The following is an 11,924-nucleotide window of genomic DNA, read 5'->3' on the forward strand; positions in this document are numbered from 1 at the left end:
AGAAGGTATTTGGGGAGAATTGGGAATGTAAACATTTGGTCATATTTGGAGTATAAGGAACTTATTACAAATATGCGCGAGGCAAATGATGCTGATTATGGAACTTTTCTTCAAGATGTAAGAATTGGAAAAATGGCTGAACATGGCAAAGAAGCTTTACAGAAACGATTACTTTTGAATTTGTTTCCAAACTAATATATTGTGCCAGAGAAAATCTACATGAGAATTGCAGAAAAGCAATCTGTAATCTGCCTAATGCCAACACTACGTGAATGTTGTATATTCAATGAAGAAATGTTACAGTTGGAAAATGAGGAAATTATAAAATTGGAAGCTATTGATAAAATAGAACATGAAGGAATCACTATTATTTTGAGTGAAAAGTTGAAAACAAAATTGGATTCTTTAGAGAAATCGATAAGTAATACTGCTGGTTTAGAAAATAATTTATATGCATGTGTAAACTGTAGGGTAATTTTACAACGTAATTTGCATGTGGAAAAAGGTTTAGTAAATGGATCAATGGGTAAAATTGTTGATTTTGTTATTTGTGTAAATAGAAATGGGATTGAATTTTTGAAAGTCAAATTTGATGAAATTTCTGAAATACAACAATTTAGTCGTTGTTCATCTCGGTTCTTGCTTGTAAAAGATTTGTATGTACGCAGAAAACAGTTTCCTTTTTGTTTGTCATATGCGGTGACCATTCATAAATCTCAAGGTTTAAGTGTAGATAGTGCTTTAGTGAATATTGGAAGTACTGTGTTTAAAGAGGGTATGGCATATGTTGTTTTGTCTCGAGTCCGAATTTTATCTGGATTGTATTTGATTGATTTTGACGAGACAAAGGTTAGTGCAGATGCAAATTGTGTGAAGGAGTATAATAGGTTAAGAAGAAAATATGCTCCCAATTTTGGTCAATATCCAGTATTTGAAAAGCATTTGGTAGGTAAGAAAAGAGGATTTGAGAATATCTGTAGTGAAACTGTAGAGAAAGAGAAAAATCAAGATGAAGTTGCGCCTACATGCAAAAAGAAAAAGGACAGGGTGAAAGAGAATGTTGGTTATTGGTTTGATAATAGTTGTGGGGTCAACTGTTATGCTACTGTAGTAGTTAATGTTGTTTTATTTCTTGAAAGTTTGCAACAGCAAATTTTTGAAAATCGGGACGAAAGATTCTTCTCATTGTTGTATTCTGTTTATGAGAAATGCGGTAGTGATAAAAGTAAAATACAAAAGTGTTTCTGATATTCAAAATGTTTTGGATATGTGTTCTAGTTCTACTTAATTTACGCAGAATATTCAACAAGATTGTCAGGAATGTTTTATGTTTATGCTTGGTGTACTGGTAGATGAAGGTATAGGTATTGAAAATCTTTTGGCCTTTCTCATAAATGGCAACATGAGTGTCAAAATTGTTTCTTTACATGTAACACTAACATAGACAGTGAAAGATTCATATATTTGACTTTACCAGACTGTGAATCAGGGTCCTTTAACAGTCTAGTTAGAAGAGCAAGTCAAAACATGAAGTTTAGACATTGTAAATCTGAAATGTCATTAACATTATTTATACAAAGATATGGACAGTATGGTATTTTAATGATGCAACGTTGTAGAGGTGATGGAACAAAAATTGGAAATTTTAAATACATGTTTGTAGCTGGTCAAGTTTCAATATCAGGAAGAACTTTTGTAGCTGTTTCAATTATTTTTCATCATGGACTTTCTACAACATCTGGACATTACACTGTTTATTTAAAATGTCTCAAAGGTTGAATAAATTTAAAAAAAACTCAATTAGTTGTTAAGCAACATTTGCCTAAAGAGTCACCAAATTCTTGCCTAATATTTTTAAAGCCAAAATTTTAAGATCAAAATTTGGCTTTTCAAGATTACTGCTGTTAAGGTACATTTGTCTGGTGTCGTACAGTATTTTGTAAGTGAGGGTGAGGAGCTTGAAGGTAATCCTCTTGTTGCTGTTGAGGCACAGTAAGTGTATCATGTTGTGGGTGATGTGGCTGTATCAGGGAACATTGATGATCAGTCAGTTAGAGGTGATGTGGATTAGTTGTAGTCGTTATAGGTGTTTGGCTCTAATTCTTGTGTAGAGCGTGTTGCCACAGTGTAGTCTGTTTCTTCTTGTTTTCTTTAGGATGGACTTGTAAATGTTGCGGATAATGTTGAGGGTGTTATAGCAGTATGAAGAAATGTTGTAGGCTTGTTTACACTTGTAGAGGGAGGAGTTCAATATGAATCATAGGTTGTGTACATGGTCAGTAGGTGTTGGTACTGTTCACAGTGTAGTTGATCAGCAGGAGTTATCTAAAGCTAAGGGGGTGATTTTGAGAAAGAGTATATTCATGTTATGTGTATTCATGTTTAAAGAGATACTCCTTATTCACTTGGTGACTTGCTTAATTGTGTTGTGGAAGTTGTTTTTGGTGGTATGTGGCTCCTTGGTGAGGAAGAGGATGAGTTGGGTGTTGTCAATTTAGGAGATAATGTTGTGGTTCAGTTGGTGGGCCATTTGTGTAAGGGTGGCCATGTAGATGCTAAATAGCGTTGGAATGAAGAATGAGAAGTGTAACACAGTGCAATGCAAATGATGTCAGTGGGTTTAGATCTGAATCCTGGGAGGCAGATGCTCAAAGTTTCTATTGAACAACTTTTAAACTAAGAATTTCACACATACTATTTGGCCATGGGAAAAAGTTTGTGAAACTCCTAATGACTTTTTGTTGTAAATTTTGACAGCATATATTTGTAAGTAACATTATTTATAATGTAACAAATTTAATGATGGTGTTTTGTTTTTTCAAGATTGTTTGCCATATCTCATTATTATCTAAGAAATTTGACTTTGAAAAACATAATTAAGATTGTTATTGAGATTGTTGTTTTTTTTAGATAATCTTCTTGATGGTCTTTTTTTTGCCCGCTGTTATGTGATGAGTACTATTGAACTCACTGTTTTTTAGTGAATTTCAATGTTTTCTGAGAACAGCAAAAAAGGCATCTGAAATGCTTTAAAAATGATTTTGTGTTGTAAAAGATAAATTGTAATTATATTTTTTTGTCTTCTACAGATGCAAAATGTATAACAATTTTTTTTTATTTATTATTTTGAAGGTAAGTATAACTAAGTGTTGAAAAAGATCGATGGGATGTAATTCTAAAGAGCTGAAGTAAGAGAACATCCATGGTGTACATAAGTTTGTAAAGACGGTTTGTATCTTTTAAACATTTTTCAAGAAATTTAAAAAATATGTACAGAGTGTACCTGTATTCTTTGCATTTAACTACAACACACCAACTCCTTTGAAACTGGTAAGGTGAATAGATATTTTGTACTTTGTTTAGTACTGCATTTCATTATAATAATCCTAGTTTTTTTCTATAGTGATAAAGTGACTGGTTTCAAAATGTAAGAAAAATGTAAAACTACAAATTCAGAGAAGCAATTTCATTGATATAATCATATAAAGTAGTTGAGAATAGTGTTTGCATAATATTTTTTAAATGGCACAATAGTTGATAAACCAGGTTTTGTATTATGTAGTAGGAAAAATGATAACATGAAGTGTTTATGTGAATAACAACATTATAAATTTCACTGATCAATACGGAAATTAATTTTGAAATTAGTAACAGTTTGATTGAGGAGCTAAATATACCTTTCAAGGGGAGTGAAAATGAAGATGAAGGCATTTCTGCTGGAGATGTCACCTGTAATTTTTTAGACGAAACATTGGATGATGATTTTCTTCAAGCATTAGATGACATCGAGTTTCATGAAATGACTATTGAAATTAATCATTCAGAAAATTAAATTTTAGATGAAATGATGTTAGAAACTCTATTAAATGATAACATGTTACAGGAATACATTTATGATTTAAAATTAAGAATGGTTTGAGAGACTCTTCTTGTAGAATTGTAATCATTCAGGTAGTATCTAAGTATTCATGGTGGAAAGTGAACCTTAGGACATGTACTGCTTCAAACTTCTATTGATTATGTATACACTCTTCTATGCACTACCAAAGTTGTGTTTGCTTGCTTTTATTTCCAGGTCTATATTCCTGTATCTCCCTCCCTCTGTCTCCCTCATTCTCCCTTTCTGTTTGTGTTTCATACTTTTCTTCTTTCTCCGTCTCCCTCCCTCTATCTGTTCCCCTCCTTCTGTCTGATTCCCTCTATTTTTATCTCTATATGTCCCTGTCTTCCTCACTCTGTCTCCCTCTCTGTCTCTCTATCTCTGTCTGTCTCTGCCTCTATCTCTCTGCTTTTGTCGCTGTATCTATCTCAATGTGTCTGTCTCTGTATTTATCTCTTTCACCCTCCCTCTCGCTGTCTCTCTCTTTCTCTATCTCCCTCTCTCTGTGTGTTTTTCTGTCTCCCTTCGTCTCTCTCTCTCTGTTTACATTCCTCTTCCTTGCTCTCTAACTCTCTCTTACTTTTTGTTCATATGTGTCACTTACTCTCTCTGTTTCCCTCTCTTTCTGTTGCTACAAGACCGCAGAGGGGGAAGCCAGCACATTTTGCAATTTTCTTCCACCAAGAAACTCTCCCTTACACCCAATTGAAGTTGATTTCTATACGGGTTTCCACCTTGAAAGAGGTTTACTAGAGCCCTTTGTAGGAGAAGATGTCTGCCGTGTAGAGACCACTAACATAAGAAAAGCCAAGCCTTGATCCATACACAGAGCCCTTCTTCAATAGGGTTTAATCTTGCTAAATTGTGCACAGTTTTAGCTTATAACACATCATGAATATTCTACCATCAATAAATGAGAGAGCAAACATAGAGAACGTACTTTGAATTTTCAGAGAGCAGTCATGGAACGTTTCTCTAATGGTTCTATGCAGAATAGCTCTGGCGTGCACTAAAAGTGAAGATAAACTATGAACGCATGCACAAACATTTTTAACTTGCCATGCATATTGTACATCTAGCTTCTCTGCAAGGGGCTTCCCTGGCTTTGCTGTGCACAGACAGCGGAGGCCAAGGTTAAGGCTTTGTGCAGCAAGTTTGAGACACCGAAGGAATTTCCACAAAAGGAACTGCAGAACCCTGATTAACACTGGAAGCCTTTAGTGTGCTTTTTTTGTAGCTGATAGACAGGCAGTATTTCTCTTCATCTAGCTTGGAGATCGGAGCTGTTAGCACTGCTGCACTTCACAGGTTGGCACAGGCACACCATTGAGTGGATTGGTGTCGTTACAACGCAGGCTATTACAACGCCTGCTGTTTCAACGCGGTTTTTACATCGCATACCACTACAACGCATAGTGCTTTTAAGCGCTGGATAGTGATTTATTTAATTTACTATTCCAACTCCAGTCCCCGTGGATAGTAGGGAAGGTGTTGGATAGTAAATTAAATACATTCCCTATCCCAGAGTGCCCCCCAGTGCAATGCGTTGTAATGGTTTGCGTTGTAATGGTTGCATTGTAATGGTAGGGCGTTGTAATAAATGCGTTGTAAGTGATGTTTCCCCATTGAGTTATGGTGGAGGGGAAAAAGAGAGGTATGTGCCGTAATCCATTCACTACATTCAAACAGTATTCAGCAGATGTACAATAATTGGAACATCCCCAGAGGTATGTCAGTTATTGTGCACTGTGACATCACCACAATGGATATACCGTATTTACGATGTGGTATATCATCGAGCAAAAACGACACAAATATGTGATGTATTTGTGGTGTGAAGGTAATGCAATTCTTGACTTGCGTTCGAAGCGCAACGTACTTCTAGCAATGTTGTTGGGGCCCTATGCTCATAACGCTGTGTCAATCCTTCCACCTGCTTCAAGCAGGTGCAGGGTTTTGACACAGCATAAGCCCAAAAGTGTCTATAAAAGTGTTTATGAGGTAAAGTGTGCTTAGGGTATGGATTGTTTCAAACCCCTTTTGACTATGCATGCACTGTTCTTCGTACCCAAATTATTTTCTTTTATACCTTCAATTCCCTAGTCTCTCTCCTTACACTTTCAGGAAACACTCTTTCACCTAGACACTCTCCTTGCAGAATTGTAATCATTTATGGCCTGATTTATGAGACTTCTTGTGCCATTGGAACGTTACTTTTTGTGATGTTCTGTGGCATGGCTGTCACCGTGATATTTATCTGGCAGCACTAAGGCACTTTTTTGGGTGTACTTTTGCCTGATAAATATCAACTCCTTTAATGCAGTGTTCTGGTTAAAGGGGTGTGCAATGGGTGTTGCTGAGGGTGTTCCCAGTAACACCCATGGCCTTTTTACACTTTTTCACATTTATGAGAAATTGAAAATCTGAGGCACTGCCAAAAAAGTATGCCTTCCCAGGGGAGGCATGAGGAAGGTGCAATGGGTAACAATAGTTTTATTTCTCTTCATTTTTTCGTTTTCGATGTGTTCTGCTTTCTGCAGAACACGTAGAAAAAGGAAACGTCTCTTGTGATAATTTTTCTACAGAAAGGTTTCCTTACCTGTACAAAAATAATCATCCTTGCAATGCAGGCAGCCTTGCACCATTGTGCAAAGGTTCCTGCATTGGTGCAGGTAGACTATTGTGCACTGGCGCAAGAGACAAGGATATGAATGTGCTGTATCTTATAGATATGGCGCATTCCTGCCTTTTCTTTTGCCATAGGGAAGCGTATTAGGAAGGCCTGCTGCATTTTTCTACAACTAAGTCGCATAAATGAGGCCTATGTCAGTAGTCAAGTATTCATGATACAAAGTGGGCCTTAGGGCGTAGAGTGTTTCAAACTCCTACAAACTGTGCATACACTGTTCTATGTACCTGCATATTTGTTTAATTTATGTTGAATTTCGCAGTTTCTATCTTTTCAATTCCACCAAACACTCTGTACTCTTGGTATAGTTGTCTACTGAGTCAATGATCAGTGTGTAGTAAGGCATTCATCTCATTAAAACAGTAATTAGTAGTTGTACAATAAGTGGTATATCCTCAGAGATATGACAGTTATTGTGCACTATGACATCACCACCATGGATACATCATATTTACAATGTGGTGCACTATGAGGCAAAAATGGCACAGATATGTGATATATCTGTGCTGTGAAGATGGTACATTGCTTGACTAGCATTGGAAACGCAATGCAGCTCCAGGAATGCTCTTTGGGCCCTATTGTCATAATGTTGTGTCAATCCTTACACCTGCTTCAAACAAGTTAAGGGTTTTGACGCAGTATAAGCTGAAAATTGACTGAATCAAATCTTTTAGATTTCACTTATTAGCTTTTAGGTGGTGTTCCTGCGCCAGAACATCCCCCACCATTGGAAGCAAGCCTCCTTCTGGCGCAGGGCTTTATAATGTGATGCACCTTCAAATTACGTCACATTGTAAACACCATACATTATAGTACATCTTATATACTACCACTGCATCTCAAATGTGATGCAACAGTTGTGTACAAGAGGCACAAGGACGTTATAAAACTGCCCTTAATACATACAAATTCATCCAGGCATTTTCACCAATTGTACAAATTTAAGCATAGACTTGTACCATATTTATATGCATATGTTACATTCAAGTGCTTCGAAGGTACTACAGTATATTAAACACCTTATAGATTTATGCTGTAGCACCTCCTTATAGTTCTGCACTTTCATATTCACCATTCTATACTAATGTATTCATTCATTCATTTATGAACTACACATTCTTTCTGACAAACTTTTACAGACTAACATAGAAATATAGTTCTTTTTTTTACCAGTAGAGGTAGTTCTGAAAAGAACACTGTTGTGCCTGTAGCCGAGATCGTGGTTGGCAAAAACCACATCCAGTTGGGTGGCAAAGTGTAACGCGCATGCGCGAAGAACCGAGCATGCGCAGGAGCTCCTGTTCCGGCATTTAGCCACTCCCTTCCCTTCTCAGAACGCTTCGCGTTCCATTCCGGTTCCGGGGTCCTGTGTTATCGAGTCCGGGTCACGGAGGTGGCGTTTAGCGGGTCACGGAGGGTCTGCGGCTGGCGTCGGGTCGTATCCGAGCAGGTACCACGCTTAGTTTATTTATCGGTAGTCCTATTTGCTTTTCCTTATTAAGTTTTGCAGTTAAGAGGTTGTGTTTCTGCAAGCCTCATCGGTTGCTCTAGTACGAGCTTTGTTCGCTATCCCTGAATGTTTAAGGGATTAGCAGTTGGTGGGATTTAGTATAGATCCCTTCTTATGGACCACTTCCGTTCATGTTTTTGTGATTATAGAGTCATTGACGGACAGAGATCCTTTCTTATGTATTTGTTGGGACTAGTGGATGGCTCCAGGAGCGTCAGCAGTGGTGGGGACCGGCACACACAGAACCAGTTGATGCACCGGTTGTCCAATATCCTGGACCAGGAGTAGGACCTGCTGGACCTGCTAGATTGGGGGTCCTGTGTCTTGGTGAGTAACTATTTAATTATTACTACTTGGTGTCTGTTCTTCTTTCTGTGTTATATATTGTGAATATCTTTCTTTTCTGACCAGCTAGAATGCTGCTGCTTACATTTCAGGTAAATTATGTTTAAACGTGATTATGTAAGAGTTTATTTGAGAGAACTTAAGTTAGGTAATGCTAGAGTGACTCTAGTCCTTCCTTTGTCCTATCACTAAGAGATAGGGGTGGTTTGATACTAAGGTTTGTTTACCTATTAGTATGAGTTTGTAATTTTTTAGTGGTCTGCTTGATGCCCCCTATGTCACGTCACTTGCTGCTAGTGCTTACCCCAGTCCTTAGTAGAACCTTTTGTAGTTTGTTCAGTAAGTGGTAATAGGCTTAGCACTAGCAGAACATCAGCATCAACACACCAACGATTTGGTGTATGCAAACATGTAGGCATGTGTCCTCCATTTATGGACTAAAAGAAGTGTAAACGCATACTTAATGTACAATTGGCACTCCTGGAATAGGTGGGCTAGGTCTGTTGGTACGTACAACTTAGGCTTAGTTAGTATTCTGGAAACAGAATGGAACACTGGATTAGTGTTGATAAATGATAACTAGTCAATCCGCGAATCCCCCGATACTACTTGTTGGTCAGATGAGATAGGTCAATTTTATTGTAAATGTTGTTTACATAAATGTTTTTTTGACCGTCCTTTAAACATATTTCATTTGTTTCACACCAATCATCAATGTTTGCCTCTTTCTTATATCTTTCATGATCAGCACCCAGGGGCAAGAAGACAGGGTAGGAGTCGGCGGGAGCACTTAAACACCAGGTACAGGAGGACCGGGACCAGGGCTCTTCTGCTGGCCCCAGTAAGTCTTCCTGTTTTTAATATTAATAATTCTTATTCCCTAACTTTTACTGTACCATATTTTTATCGAACTATTGTTTCGAATTCCTGATGCTATTTTTACCAACAATTATCCTTCGATCTAGACTATCTGTTTCTAAATTCTTATTAACCCTGCCTCTAACTGCCTCTGCTATGATGGCTCTCTGTACTACTACTATTAGTCTGCCAGTAGGTAAGCTTGCCCAGTTGGCCACTCTTTATTTAAAAGGATTAAAATAAAACTCAGATTCACCAGTAGCTCTAGCCATTGAGTGCAGTACTTTGTGTTGTCCTCTTGACTACTTCTCTTATTCTTGAGACTTGATTAATATTTAGGCTTTTCGGCAATTCCCACCAACAAAATGCCCAACCAGATTTTACTATTTTGATAGCATAGGACATAATATTAAAGTTGTAGGGATTTTGCACATACATAACTTTACACAAGAAAATATGGTGTTGGTGATGGGAGGTTGGATCTTCCTCAAACCTCAATCATAACCCACCACAATCCCCTGCCCGACTAGTTATGGTGTTGTCTCATACCTGTTAGCTCTCCGAACCACCCCAAGATACCCAATGAGTAGACAACCCAGAACATAACGCTCCCGACCTCTCAGTCGTGGAAGCAATGCACATGCATTCCTTTGCTCGCTCACTCGTGTAAGTCCACACCAAATACCACCTAGTCTATGGACGTTCAAAAGTTTTATTTTCAATTGATAAGCTCTGTACGTTGTTCTATAATGCAGCACCAACAGCAACATGCATAACATTAAAACAATAAACATTGTCACTGTTAGGCTCCAGCCCAACCCACACACTGCAGGAACGGTGCAAGTCCCAACCACTTCCCCGACTCACCGGTCACTCACTAGATGGTCCAAATGAGTTAACCGATGAACCAGAAAAGGGGGTGGAAACAAATGGCTCCAAACCTTCCACCCCTGTAGAACGGAGATTCAGATAACACCCTCCTCCTCGCTTCCGCACCTGCATGAACAGGGAAACAAAAAAGGGATAGCACACAATAATATTCGATTCCCAATCCTGCTATAGCAAACAAAAGCCATATAGCGCAGTTCACCTCACTGACACTTACCGTTAGCAAATGCAGGTTTTGTTTCGAGGGGAATTATCAAGAACAGATATCTTGGGTGTATCAGGTTTGGGCGTGACGGGATTGCACAGGGTAAAAAACATGCAAAAGGAACGTGCATGAACAAAAAACCCCTGTATCTTCAAAACGGGTGTGAAGTAATAAAACTATAATAAGTGAGAAACGATAATGCTTCACGAATGGAAGTAAAAACTAATCCCAGCCGGGAATTAGGTAACAACGTCAGATCCGTCTACAACGAGGCGGATACTCTCCACAAGACTTGTTGATTGAACGAGCGACTAGCGCCCGAACTAAAGCTTTGACAAGTCTCGGGGTCCAAAGGAACAAAGACACAAAAGTTAGTGTCTGACAAACAGGAGCCCCTGAATGTCGTTGGATAATCTCTAACGGGGGTAGAAGGGGAACGGGAACTAGAACACTAACTAACTCACTATGGGAACACAAGGCGGGGAACAGCAAAGGAACAAGAGGGAACAGGATCAGGGAATTAACCACACTGGGGACCAAGGTAAGGGATACGGGAAAAAGGCAATTTTTCCAATGTTCCTCACGAGCCCGTGAGGAACGGCAACAACCAACAGCTTTCTCAGGAACCAAAAGAAGCAGGAACCCACAGGTTTGTAATAACAAGCAAGGATCCTAGGGTAAGACTCCTTTTTATACTGCTGGCGTGTCACGTGATGGTGAAGGCTATGGTCATCAACAGAGGACTGGGAACCGAATCCTAACAGTACCCCCCCCCCCCCATGATCCTCCCCACCGATCTAGGCTTATGGGGATGTTGTCTATGAAATAGCCTCACTAAACGGGGCGCATGAACCCCTCCGGCTGGTTCCCACGTCCTGTCCTCCGGAGCATACCCCTTCCAATCTACCAGGTAATACAATCTACCCCTCCGTCTCCTAGAATCAAGGATGGCCTGAACTTCAAACTCCTCCTCTCCATCCACCACCACCGGAGCAGGAGGGGGCAAAACCTGATCTGAGGGGACAAAGGGCTTCAGCAAGGAGGTGTGAAAGACTGGGTGAACCTTGTAATCAGATGGCAATAACAGCTTCATCGCCACAGGGTTGACTACCTGTACAATCGGAAAAGGGCCTACATACCGGGGCTGTAGCTTGCGGCCATACCACCCTGAAAGCACCTGATCTCGTCCGATCTCAGAAGTTAAGCAGGGTCGGGCCTGGTTAGTACCTGGATGGGAGACCGCCTGGGAATACCAGGTGCTGTAGGCTTGCGCGATTCCTGTAGCCTCAGGTTACGTGAAACTAACCATACTTGATCGCCCACCTTATAAGCAGGGGCCGAAACCCTATGTCGATCCGCCTGTACTTTCATAGCTGCCTTGGCCTCCTGTAGCCTGACCCTAGCTACCTCCCAGATGTCACTCAATCGTTTACACGCATCATCAATGGCTGGCATGTGCCAAGTGGGTTGGATTGCTAGGGCTCTTGGATGATATCCCATAGAACAATAGAATGGTGTCATTCCCAAAGCTGTGTGGATTCTGTTGTTA

At 39.5% G+C, this 11,924-nt stretch overlaps 1 non-coding gene across 1 annotated transcript; it reads left to right on the plus strand.

The window, feature by feature from the left end:
- The first annotated feature begins 11,524 nt into the window (after positions 1 to 11,524).
- On the plus strand, positions 11,525 to 11,643 carry LOC147724908 (5S ribosomal RNA). Its single transcript, XR_015295428.1, has one exon. It is a non-coding gene; the product is annotated as a 5S ribosomal RNA (ribosomal RNA).
- The last annotated feature ends 281 nt before the right edge of the window (positions 11,644 to 11,924 follow it).

The sequence above is a fragment of the Lissotriton vulgaris genome, chromosome 4_1 (assembly GCF_964263255.1).
Source record: "Lissotriton vulgaris chromosome 4_1, aLisVul1.2, whole genome shotgun sequence".
NCBI lineage: Eukaryota > Metazoa > Chordata > Amphibia > Caudata > Salamandridae > Lissotriton > Lissotriton vulgaris.